This window comes from Choloepus didactylus, chromosome 3 (genome assembly GCF_015220235.1).
Source record: "Choloepus didactylus isolate mChoDid1 chromosome 3, mChoDid1.pri, whole genome shotgun sequence".
NCBI lineage: Eukaryota > Metazoa > Chordata > Mammalia > Pilosa > Megalonychidae > Choloepus > Choloepus didactylus.
The window spans coordinates 134085985-134100260 of record NC_051309.1 but is presented as its reverse complement, the minus strand read 5'-3'; positions in this window follow the sequence as shown (position 1 = coordinate 134100260).

Sequence of the window (14276 nt, the reverse complement as noted above, 5' to 3'; positions counted from 1 at the left end):
GCACTTAATATGTATTAGAGATAGTTCCATAACAATATGAATAAAATGTCACATTCTAATGGCTATATAATATTCCATTGCATATATTTTATTTGACAGTCCTCTATTGGTAAGAGTTTAGTTTGTTTCCAATCATTTGCTTAAGTTAATATCCTTATATATATATATGTCTCTGTATACATGTGTGAAGATAATTTTTATAAGTGAAGTGGATCAAAGGCTATGTGCGTTTTATTCAAACATTTTAAATTTTGATAGTACCTTCTAAAAAGATTTTTGTCAAATTGCATTCCCACCAATATGAAAATGTCCATTCTTTGCTAAAGTATTATCAAACTTTTTGATTTCTATAAATGTAACAAGTTGTAAGTCATATCTTGTTGTATTTTTAAATGTTCATTTCTGAGAGGCATTGAGTATCTTTTCATATGTTTAGAATATATTTCTTTTTCCCTTTCTATGTATTGTCTAGTTATGTCCTTTGCCTATTTTTCTATTTTACTTCAAGAGATGATTTTTTTGGATGTTCAGAACATGTAACAATAAAACAGCAATACTCCCTTTTTTTAATGGCATTTGTTTATTCTCATAATGACCATATTACTCTTGCCAGACTGTAGTCTAATTCTGAGGGTAAGAAAAAGGGATTCTTATTCATGCCACTGAATTTTCCACTTTTAAGTGGAGATGATTTGTATTTAATCTTGGGCTAGAGTAAGGGAGAATTTTTGATGAGTCTTAGATATGTTTCAGTTTGCTCTACGTTTGACTGATAAGCTCTCCTCTACTGGACTACAGTGCCTCAAATCCTAAGAAGGCCCTGGGAATACCACTAGAACAGGAAAATCCAGGCCCAGACCAGAATTCTTGACCTATTCTTGAACATATTCAGGCCTTGGTGACTGCACCAGCACAAAGTAACTCTTTTATGGTGGATAAGGTGAAATTTGTTAGGGTGCTTACTTCTTAAAATGTTTCTCTTTCCAAAGTAAAGTTTTATAAATATTGTAAATAAAAGAAAAATTAGAAAATGAGAACTATTTTATTGTTTCACAGAAATAGATAAAGACAGATAAGATACTGAGACTTTATCTTACATGGCAGATAAAGATCTGACATGTTAGACAAAGGTCTCAGAATTCACTTGTTTTTATTCCAGAACAGATTAAAACTTATTTGATTCTCCACATCCCCCCCACCCCCACCCCAGAGCAAGATCAAATCCAACAATGTGTGGACAACTTAAGACGCTGCCATATAGGGGGTTGAATTAGAATAATGCTCACTTTTTGTGCACTGAAAGGAAAATAATTCCAATCACTTACTATAAAAGGTTTTGGGTTGTCTACGATGTACCAGGTGATATTAAGGATGCGTTGATGAATTAGATGTGGATCTTACTGTCCCTATAAACTGGCTGGTAAAAAAGAGCTGAACCAAAGGATTTGTCCCTGGTGGGCAGATTCTGAAATAGCTTTCAATGATTCCAGCTTTCTGGTATCCATGTCTTTGTATAATCCCCTTGAGTATGGACTAGACCTTGTGACTTGGTACTAATGAATGACAAAAGTGATGGGCTGTCTCTTTTGAGATTAGATTTTAAATACTGTGACTTCCATCTTGCTAGCACTCTCTCTCTCTCTCTTGCCCTTTTGCTTGCTGGCTCTGATGAAGGAAGTGCCTTCTAAAGGCACTTGAACTGCCCTGTGGAGAGGCCAACTTGACAAGGAACTGAGGGCAGTCTTCCCTTAACAGCCAACGAGGATCTGAGGCTCTCAGTCCAATAGTCCATGAGGAAACAAATCTTGCCAACATCCATGTGAATAAGCCTGGAAATGAATCTTTCCCCGGATGACCCTTGAGATGCACTGCAGCCACAGCTGACACCTGAGAAACTCTGAAGCAGAAGACCCAGCTAAGCCACGCCTGGATTTCTGGCCTACAGAAACTGAGATAATAAACATTGTTATTTTAAGCTTGTGAGTATTGAATAATTAGTTATGCAGCAATAGATAAGATTCCCTATCTTAAAATTTGTGTAGACTTCTCCCCTTGCTACATATATAAGTGACCAAGTAACAATTCCAACTATCAGATACAAAATAAAAAGATTAATTAGATTTATCACATAAAGGGATAGCTTAACAGAAATACCATTTATTAGCTATATACAAGGTTTCCTAGATGTCCTTTTGGGGCTATTTTTCCTGACTACTATTTTTCAGCCACTCATCTGAAACTCAGGGAGTTCTGTACCTGGTCTCTGTAGCTTGGATATCATGAGGAGCCCACAAACAAGGGTAATCCTAAGAGCATTCTTTATAAATCCCATTTTGCAGTTCCTGCAACCCTGAACCGCCACCTAATCAAACCCTTCCCCTGGACCATTGGTAGGTATAGGTGTCCTGGCATTTTAATTGATGTTTTGCTTGCTGGTGTTAGCAGTGAAATTTACTATTTGTTAGACTTCAGATAGCACCAGAAGTTGGATGTGCTCAGGGTTAATGCTGCTAGAACTTTGGCAACTACAAAAGCAAGACTGATAACATACATGTGGAGTGAGTTGCTTTATGGTATGTCATAGAAACACAGGCTCAGGCACCACAGAAACTTTCGGCAAAGACTACTTTATTACTTACACAGCATAAAGAGCAAGGGAAGAGATCCCATCGTAATCAATCTCCCCAGGAGGAGAGCTGCTGGGTCAGGATCAATGGATGGCAGCTCCACCCTGCATCAGAGAGGAGAGATCCTGTGTTGTTCGAGTGTTCAGTATTTATATAACCCCATGGAGAGGGAGCCCTGCCACTGAGAGTTCCTGCCCTGATAAGCATCTGGGGTTGCTTTTCCTGGTTTCTGGGCTTAAGGTATGCTGTGGTTTAAGGTATAGCAGGGCCTTTTTGTTAGATCTAACATCTCCCTGGCACTACAGAATGGAAACAGAATGAAACATCTGTACACTATAGAGAAGGTGTGTGTGTGGAGCTGGGGTGGGGTGGGGGGTAGCTGAGGGATGGGAGATGGCTACTGAGCATGTATCTGTGGCTTCCCCAGCAATACACATCAAAAAGGCAGACACGATATCCACTTTCAGTTCTCTGTTGGAAGGATCACAATCGGGCCTGGGAATAAGCAGCCTCTGAAATGTGCAAGAAAAACTTTGCTCCATAGAGGCTGAATGAAAAGGATGCAGACTTCCTGCCCTACCTATCTGGAATGTAAGTATATCTCTTCAAGACCTGATAATCCTCAACGTCTCCAGCTTTTATGACTAGAGCTGTCTTCAAAGTCTGAGCTGCATCACCTTTTAATTAAAAAAAAAATCATTAGAGAAGTTGTAAGATTCAAGAAAACTCATGCAGAAAATAACAATTCCCATATGCCAACCCCCTTCCATGTAGTTTTTTCTATTATTAACACTTTGTATTAGCATTACATCTTTGTCACAATTGAAGAAACAAAGTTATTATAATTATATTATTAACTATACTCCATAGTTTACATTAGGGTGGACTGTGTTGTATAGTCCTATGTTTATTATAGAGTTTTTATTCTATGACTATATATACGACCTAAAATTTCCCATTTACCCCATTCAAATATATAATTCACAGGTGTTAATTACATTTGTAGTGTTCTTATACCATCACAAACATCCAATTCTAAAACTTTTCCACCACCAAAACAAACTCTGTACCAATTAAGCATTAACTTCTCATTCCCTACATTCACCCAGGCTCCTGGCAAACTGTATTCTAGTTTCTGACTCAATGAATTTGCTTATTCTAATTATTTAATATGAGTAAGTTCATACAATATTTTTTCTTTTGTCTGGCTTATTTCACTTAACATGATGTCTTCAATGTTCATCCATGTTGGCACATGTAACAGAATATTCCATTTTATGTATATACCACATTTTGATTATCCATTCATTGGCCATGGGTTGCTTCCATCTTTTTGCAATTGTAATAAAGTGCTGCTATGAATATAAGTGTGCAAATAGCTGTTAGAGTGTCTGTTTTCAATTCTTTGGGTATAGACCTAGAAGTGGGATTGCTGAGCGGTACAGTGACTTCATACTTAACTTTGCAAGGAATTGCCAAACTGTCTTCCACAGGGGCTGCACCATTTTACATTCCCACAAACGAGTGTTCCTATTTCTCTGCATCATCTCCAACACTTGTTATTTTCTGTTTTTGTTTTTGTTTTAAAATGGCAGGCATTCAAGTGGGTGTGAGATGGTATCTCACTGTGGTTTTGATCTGCAATTTCCCGATGGCTAATGATGTTGAGCATCTTTTCATGTCTCATTGTCCATTTGTGTATCTTCTTTGGAGAAATGTCTATTCAAGTCTTTTACCCATTTTAAGTTAGGCTGATTGTCTTTTTGTTGTTGAGTTGCAGGAATCCTTTCTGTATATTAAACCCTTATACGATATGTGGTTCCCAAATATTTTCACCCATTCTGTAGGTTGTCTTTTTACTTTTCTGGTAAATTCTTTTAATGCACAAAAGTTCTAAATTTTAATGAAGTCCCATTTATCTATTTTTTTTTCTTTTGTTGCTTGTGCTTTTGGTATAAAGTCTAAGAAACCATTGCCTAACACAAGGTTCTGATGATGCTTCTCTATGTTTTCTTCCAGGAGTTTTATACTTTTGTTCTTGTATTTAAGTTTTTGGCCCATTTTGAGTTAATTTTTGTATATGATTTAAGATAGGGGTCCAACTTCATTCTTTCTCATATAGATATCCAGTTTTCTCAGCACCATTTGTTGAAGATAATTCATTCCCCATTGTGTGGACTTGGCCCCCTTTGCAAAACAAATTGGCCATAGATGTGAGAATTCAGTTCCATTGGCCTATATGTCTGCCTTATACCAGTACCATGCTGTCTGATTACTGCAGCTTTGCAATTCATTTTAAAATCGGGACGTGTGAGTACTCCAACTTTGTTTTTCATTTTCCAGATGGCTTTGGCTATTTGGGACCCTTTACCCTTTGTGCTGGTTTGTGTATATTATGTCCCCTAGAAAAAGCCATATTCTTTAATGCAATCTTGTGTGGGCAGACGTATTAGTGTTGATTAGATTGTAATTCTTTGAGTCTTTCCATGGAGATGTAACTCACCCAACTGTGGGTGATAACTCTGATTGGATGATTTCCATGGAGGCTTGACCCTGCCCATTCAATGTGGACCTTGATTAGTTTACTAGTGCACTATATAAGCTCAGACAGAAGGAGTGAGCTTGCTACAGCAAAGAGAGACACTTTGAAGAAAGCACAGGAGCTGAGAGAGGAACTGCAGATGAGAGACAGTTTGAAGATGGCTGTTGAAAGCAGACTCTTGCTCCAGAGAAGCTAAAAGAGGACAAATGCCCCAGGAGCAACTAAGAGTGACATTTTTGAGGAGCTGAAGCCTAGAGAGGAACATCCTGGGAGAAAGCCATTTGGAAACCAGAACTTGAAACAGTCGACAGTCATGTGCCTTCCCAGCCAACAGAGGTTTTCTGGACACCATTGGCCATCCTCCAGTGAAGGTACCTGATTGTTGATGCATTACCTTGGACACTTTATGGCCGTAAGACTATAACTGTGTAACCAAATAACCCCCCTTTATAAAAGCCAGTCCATTTCTGGTGTTTTGCCTCCCAGCAGCATTAGCAAACCAGAACACCCTTCTGTGTAAATTTGATGACTGACTTTTCCATTTCTGCAAAGAAGGCTTTTAGAATTTTGGCAGGATTGGGTTGAATCTGTAAATCGCTTTGGATGGGATTGATAACTTAACAAAATTTAGTCCTGCTATCCATGAACATGGAATGTTCTTCCATTTGTTTAGGTCTTCTTTGATTTCTTTTAGGAATGTTTTGTAGTTTTCCATGTATAAGTCCTTTATATGCTTGGTTAAATCTATTACTAGATATTTGATTCTTTTAATTGCTATGTAAATGGAGTGTTTTTCTCAATTTCCCCTTCAGATTTTTTATTATAAGTGTATAGAAATACTACTGATATTGAATGTTGATTTTGGTCCCTGCCCATGGTGGACTGAATTACGTACCTGAGTTTGAACATGTTCTTAGTCTAGGTCCACATGCTGGTGGGTGTGGACCCATTGTAAAGAAGATCTCTTTAAGAGTTACTTCATTAAATTGTGGCCCAACTGAATCAGGTTGGGCTTTAATACGGATTCTGGAGTCTTTTATAAGCAGAGTAAAAGTCAGACAGAAGCCATAGGGAGGAGCCACAAGTTGGAAGTAAATGGAACTTGGAAGAGAAAGGAGAAAATGCTGCCATGTGCATTGCCATGTGACAGAAAAGCCGAGGGACAAGAATCTAAGCAGCCAGCTCTAGTATGCCACAATCTTCTGGGAGAAAGCATTGCTTTGCTGACACCTCAATTTTGGACTTCTCCTACCTTCAAAACCATGAGCCAATAAATTTCCATTGTTTAAACCAACTCATTCTATGTTATTGGTTTTAGCAGCTAGGAAACTAAAACACTACCACTTTTCTGAATTCTTTTATTAGCTCTGGATTTTTCAGATTTTCTATATAAGATCATAATCTGCAAATAGGGAAAGTTTTACTTCTTCCTTCTCAATTTGGATGACTTTTATTTCTTTTTCTTGCCTAATTGCTTTGGTTAGAACTTCCAGTACAATATTGAATAACTGTGGTGACAGTGGGCATCCTTATCTTGTTCTTGATCCTAGAGAGAAAGCTTTCAGTCTTTCACCATTGAATATGATGTTAGTGGTGGGTTTTTCATACATGCCCTTTATTGTGTTGAGGAAGCCCTTCTATTCCTAATTGTTTAAGTGTTTTTTCATCAAGAGTGGTGCTCGGTTTTGTCAAATGCCTTTTCTATATCAATTGAGATTGTCATGTGTTTTTCCTCCCCCCATTCATTCTGTTAATGTAGTGTTATTTACATTAATCGAGTTTCTTAGGTTAAAACATTCTTTCATATCTGGGATAAATACTACTTGATCATGATGTATAATTCTTTTAATGTTCTGTTGGATTTGGTTTGTTAGTATTTTGTTGAGAATTTTTATATCTACATTCATAAGGGATATTGATATTTGATTTTCTTTTCTTGTGGTATCTTTATCTGACTTTGGTATTAGGATATTGGCCTCATGGAATAAGTTAGAAATCCTCTTCAATGTTTTGGAAGAGTTTGAGTAGGATAGGTGTTAGTTCTTTTGAAATGTTGGATAAAATTCACCATTGAACCCATCTGGGCTTTTCTTTTTTGGGAGGTTTTTGATTATCAATTCACACTCTTTATTGGTTATTTGTCTGTTGAGATCTTCTATGTCTTCTTAAGTCAGTGTAGGAAGTTTGTGTGTTTCTAGGGATTTGTTCATTTTATCCAGGTTTTCTAAATTATTGGCCCATATTTGTTCATAGTCTCCTCTTATAATCCTTTTTATTTCTTGGGATTGGTAGTAATGCCCTGCCCCTTCCATTTCTGATTTTAATTATTTGCATCCTCTCTGTCTCTGTCTCTCTCTCTTTTGTTAGTCTAGCTAAAGATTTGTTGACTTTATTGGTCTTTTCAAGGAACCAACTTTTAGTTTCATTGAGTTTCCCTGTTGTTTTTTTATTCTCTATTTTATTTATCACCACTCTGATCTTTGTTATTTCCTTCCTTCTGTTTGTTTTGGGTTTAATTTGCTCTTCTTTTTCTAAATCCTCCATTTGTGAGATCTGATATGAGATCTTTCTCCATTTTTTAATGTCAGTGTTTAGAGCTATAAATTTCCCATGTGGCAGTGCCTTGCTGCATCCCATAAGTTTTGACATGTTGTATTTTCATTTTCATTCTCCTCAAGATATTTCCTAATATCCCTTGTGATCTCTTCTTTGACCCACAGTTTGTTTAAGAGTGCATTGTTTAATTTCCACGTATTTGTGAATTTTCTGTTTCTCCCTCTGTAATTGATTTCTAGCTTCATTCCCTTGTGGTCAGAAAAGACATGTTGTATGATTTCAATATTTTTGAATTTATTGAGACTTGTTTTGTGACCTAACATATGGTCTATCCTGGAGAATGCTCCATGCACACTTGAGAAGAATGTATCCTGCTGCTGTTGGGTGAAGTGTTCTATATATGTCGGTTAGGTCTAGTTGGTTTATAGTATTGTTTAAGTCCTCAATTTCTTTATTGATCTTCTGTCTAGCTGCTCTATCCATGATTGGAAGTGATGTGTAATGGCAAAGAAGAAATTATATTTAATGCCTTATCATCCTGCCTGGCTTAGTTGTAAGTTTCCCTCTGAATGACCATCCTAGTTAGTCCTGCACTGGATATAACCAGCACTAGCATGGCCTACACCTCCATATGGTTTGGATGACAAGAGCTGCCCTTAGCTCATCAGATGGTCCCTGCTGCCTTTTCTGCAAACAGTCCTTGCCGCTTCTTCTCTGAATGGCCCATTGCCCCTTCACGCTGTGTAATGTACCAGCAAGGCCTGTACCTCTACATGGCTTGGATGATAAGAAGCTGCCCTTGGCTTCTCTAAATGGCCCTTGCCACTTCAGCTTTTTGCACCATATTGGTTGAAACTTCTAATCACCATTGTCTGTGGGAAAGCCCTACTGCCCTCCCACCCCTGCACTAGTCACAAAAATCACAAGAGCCTGGGGCCTGCAAGTGCTTCTCTCCCCCACTATCCCTCTCCCCATGAACCCTCTCAGGAGCCTAGGTTAGGTAAGTGCAGTGGGCCCCTCTGCCACCCTCCTTTTCCCTTTGCCTCCTCTGGGATCTTTGATCTAACAATGCTGTCCATTCATGCATTCTCAATGGTCTGGCCATCTGTGTTTGTGCCTCATCAGTTGAAGAACTTCCACATAACATCCAAAACATTGTGTATTGAAGTTTCCTACTATTAGTATAGAACTGACTATTTCTCCCTTCAAATCTGGCAATATTTGCTTCATATATTTTGGGTCTCTGCTGTTGGGTCCATATATGTTTATAATTGTTGTGTCTTCTTGTTGAATTGACTACTGTATCAGCATAGATTGACTTTCTGTGTCCCTTGTAACAGTTTTTCACTTAAAGTCTATTTTATCTGATAGTATTGCTACCCCAGCTTACTTTTGTTTACTATTTGCATGATACATTTTTTCCTTTCTTTCACTTTCAACCCACTTGTGTCCTTGAATTTAAGATGAGTATCTTGTAAATGGCATATAGTAAGTTCATCCCTGTTTTTTTTTTTCCTTTTAATCCATTCTGCCGATCTCTGCCTTTTGACTGGAAAGTTTTATCTGTTTACATCCAAAGTAACTTCTGATAACGCAGAACTTTCTTCTGCCATTTTGCGATTTGGTTTTTGTATGTCTTTTTGTCCCTTTTTTGTCCCTCAATTTTTCTGTTAATGTTTACTTTCATATTTATTTAATTTTTTGTGGTGTTCCAATTTAAACCCCTTTTCATTTCCTTCTGTAAATATTTTTCAGACATATTCTTTGTGGTTACCATGGTGCTTAAATTTAACATCCTAAAGCTATAATATTCATATTTAAATGATAACTTAAAATAAGCAGCATACACAAAAACTCTTCTTATACCCTCTGTCTTGCCAGATTTTTGTTGTACTTGTTACAAATTATATCTTTATTCATTATATATCCAAAACTATGGATTTATCATTACTTCTTATGTATTTGCATTTTAGAACCTGTAGAAAGTATAAGGTGTTGTTACATATCAAAAAATACAATATAATAGTACTGGAGCTTAACTATATACCTTGGTGTGGTTTTCTTCATTTTTTGATTATATATGAGATTCATAGAGTTTCTTGATTCTGCGGTTTGATGTCTTTTACCAACTCTGGAAAATTTTTAGCCAGTGTATCTTTAAATGTTGTTTCTGGACCATCATCTCTTCCCTATGTCTATCTCTTGTACACTTTTCTGTTTTTTCTACCCCTTTTCTCTCTGTTCTTCAAGCTGGATATGGTTTACTGACGTGTTTTCTAGCTTATTGGAAGTTCTCTGCTCTGCCATATCTGTTTTGAAATTCTCCACATTTTTCTCTGTCATATTGAATACATCAAATTATGTTTCCTTTGAAGTCCTTGTCTGGTTATTTCAATCTTAATTACTTCTAGATTTATTTCTATTGTCCTTTTAAACTTGAGGTTTTAGTTATTTGGTCCTGTTTTTTAGCCAGATATTGTGGGTAAAAAGTTATAAAGGCTAGGAATGCTCCTATCTACCTCCAAAGGTTAAGTTTTCTTCCAGCAGGTAGATAAGTACTGGAGGATAATCTTAATTCTTTTGAGGGATGGTTTGAGTGACTTTTAAATGGCTTTCTATTTCAGGTTTGCCCTTACTCCACGGGCATAATACTTCTGGGTTTCAATGCCTGGTCTAAAACTTAGGGTTTGCAGAGCTATTGGGCTTGAAAATAAACCTTTGCTCAGCTCTTTGCTCAGCTCTCCCAGATGCCATTTTCTGCTAGAGGTTTTTTTTTTTTTTGTTGTTGTTGTTGTTTTTTGTTTTGTTCTGTTTTGTTTTTTTGTTTCTTTGAGTTTCACCCTGGGCATGTGCAGTTTATAAGTTAGCCAATGACCTGAGGAGGATTTTTGGATGAGTTTTTCATTTCACTTCTTGGCATCCCTGCTCTCTGGAATTTTGCTTCTCAAGCCCTAGACACAACACATTGGCAGTCCCAAATTCCAGCCTATTTCTCCTAGCCCATTAAGATTGCAGCCTTGCTGCATGACATCTATCCCCCATCCCCACTTCCTATTTTGAGAATTGAAAAACGCTGTCAGGGTAAGTGTGGCATTCACCTCCTGTGCTACTCTTGTCTTGAGATTGTAGCCTTTCCAATCCTGCCTGAATTGAGTGCTCTCCAGTTCCTTCACACAATTGTTTTATATATTTTCTTTAGCTTTTGTAATTTTTTTTTTCACCATGAAGATTAATTCATCACATCCTGAACCAGAAATGTCAACATTATTTTTAGGAAAATAAACCTGACTGATGATAGTGGGCTGGAATTGGAAGAGACTGCTGGCTGAAAGGTCAGTTAGGAGGCTATTGCAGTCATTTAAATATGGGATGGTGAGGGCTTGACTAATGAATACTTGCATTTGATTATGAAAGGAGAGGTTGGATTCAAATCATGCATGCTATATTATTTTTCTTCACAGGACTCTGATGAAGTAATAACATCAAATAACATTTATTAGAAGATAATGTAGGAAGACATCTTCAAGACCTTGTATTAGGCGGCCACTTCCTAGACTTTACACCCAAAGCACAAGCAACAAAAGAAAAAATAGATAAATGGGAACTCCTCAAGCTTAGAAGTTTCCATACCTCAAATGAATTTCTCGAAAAGGTAAAGAGGCAGCCAACTCAATGAGAAAAAATTTTTGGAAACCATGTATCTGACAAAAGACTGATAATACCTTGCATATATAAAGAAATCCTACAACTCAATGACAATAGTACAGACAGCTCAATTATAAAATGGGCAAAAGATATGAAAAGACAGTTCTCTGAAGAGGAAATACAAATGGCCAAGAAACACATGAAAAAATGTTCACCTTCACTAGCTATTAGAGAGATGCAAATTAAGACCACAATGAGATACCATCTAACACCGATTAGAATGGCTGCCATTAAACAAACAGGAAACTACAAATGCTGGAGGGGATGTGGAGAAATTGGAACTCTTATTCATTGTTGGTGGGACTGTATAATGGTTCAGCCACTCTGGAAGTCAGTCTGGCAGTTCCTTAGAAAACTAGATATAGAGTTACCATTCGATCCAGTGATTGCACTTCTCGGTATATACCCGGAAGATCGGAAAGCAGTGACACGAACAGATATCTGCACGCCAATGTTCATAGCAGCATTATTCACAATTGCCAAGAGATGGAAATAACCCAAATGTCCTTCAACAGATGAGTGGATAAATAAAATGTGGTATATACACACGATGGAATACTACACGGCAGTAAGAAGGAACGATCTCGTGAAACATATGACAACATGGATGAACCTTGAAGACATAATGCTGAGCGAAATAAGCCAGGCACAAAAAGAGAAATATTATATGCTACCACTAATGTGAACTTTGAAAAATGTAAAACAAATGGTTTATAATGTAGAATGTAGGGGAACTAGCAATAGAGAGCAATTAAGGAAGGGAGAACAATAATCCAAGAAGAACAGATAAGCTATTTAACGTTCTGGGGATGCCCAGGAATGACTATGGTCTGTTAATTTCTGATGGATATAGTAGGAGCAAGTTCACAGAAATGTTGCTATATTAGGTAACTTTCTTGGGGTAAAGTAGGAACATGTTGGAAGTTAAGCAGTTATCTTAGGTTAGTTGTCTTTTTCTTACTCCCTTGTTATGGTCTCTTTGAAATGTTCTTTTATTGTATGTTTGTTTTCTTTTTAACTTTTTTTTCACACAGTTGATTTAAAAAAGAAGGGAAAGTTAAAAAAAAAAAAAAAAGAAAAACAAGGAAAAAAAAAGATGTAGTGCCCCCTTGAGGAGCCTGTGGAGAATGCAGGGGTATTTGCCTACCCCACCTCGATGGTTGCTAACATGACCACAGATATAGGGGACTGGTGGTTTGATGGGTTGAGCCCTCTACCATAGGTTTTACCCTTGGGAATACAGTTGCTGCAAAGGAGAGGCTAGGCCTCCCTATAATTGTGCCTAGGAGCCTCCTCCCGAATGCCTCTTTGTTGCTCAGATGTGGCCCTCTCTCTCTAGCTAAGCCAGCTTGAAAGGTGAGGTCACTGCCCTCCCCCCAACGTGGGATCAGACACCCAGCGGAGTGAATCTCCCTGGCAGCGTGGAGTGTGACTCCCGGGGAGGAATGTATACCTGGCATCGTGGGACGGAGAACATCTTCTTGACCAGAAGGGGGATGTGAAAGGAAATGAAATAAGCTTCAGTGGCAGAGAGATTCCAAAAGGAGCCGAGAGGTCACTCTGGTGGGCACTCTTACGCACACTTCAGACAACCCTTCTTAGGTTCTAAAGAATTGGGGTAGCTGGTGGTGGATACCTGAAACTATCAAACTACAACCCAGAACCCATGAATCTCGAAGACAGTTGTATAAAAATGCAGCTTATGAGGGGTGACAAGGGGATTGGGAAAGCCATAAGGACCACACTCCACTTTGTCTAGTTTATGGATGGATGAGTAGAAAAATAGGGGAAGGAAACAAACAGACAAAGGTACCCAGTGTTCTTTTTTACTTCAATTGCTCTTTTTCACTCTAATTATTATTCTTGTTATTCTTGTGTGTGTGCTAATGAAGGTGTCAGGGATTGATTTGGGTGATGAATGTACAACTATGTAATGGTACTGTGAACAATCGAAAGTACGATTTGCTTTGTATGACTGCGTGGTATATGAATATATCTCAATAAAATGAAGATTAAAAAAAAAAAAAAAAAAAGACATAATGCTGAGCAAAATAAGCCAGGCACAAAAAGAGAGATATTGTATGTTACCACTAATGTGAATTCTGTGAAAAATGTACAATGTTTTATACTGTAGAATGTAGGGGACCTAGAGATACCAATTAGTGGAGGGGGAATGATAATAAAAAAAAAAAAAAATGTAGCTTATGAGGGGTGACAATGGGATTGGGAAAGCCATAAGGACCACACTCCACTTTGTCTAGTTTATGGATGGATGAGTAGAAAAATAGGGGAAGGAAACAAACAGACAAAGGTACCCAGTGTTCTTTTTTACTTCAATTTCTCTTTTTCACTCTAATTATTATTCTTGTTATTTTTGTGTGTGTGCTAATGAAGGTGTCAGGGATTGATTTAAGTGATGAATGTACAACTATGTAATGGTACTGTGAACAATCGAAAGTGCGATTTGTTTTGCATGACTGCGTGGTATGTGAATATATCTCAATAAAATGAAGATAAAAAAAAACATTTATTGAGTGCTTGCTCTATGTTAGGTACTGTTTCATCACTTTCACCTGGATTTTTTTTTAATTAAGCCCTATGCCTACTGGATACTATTATGGCCATTGATTTTACAGATGTGGAAACTGAGCTACAGGGGGTTTAAGTAATTAGCCCAACATCACATGGGCAATATGGCTTTTCTGGGCTTTGAACACCAGCCTGCTGGCTCCTCCAGTGTGCTCATAACCGTTATGCTCTGCTAACTCTCATCATTCCTTGGAACATCATGTGTTATCTTTTAAATGGAGGAGAAAAGCAGAAAAGTGAATTCAGTGGCTATTTTT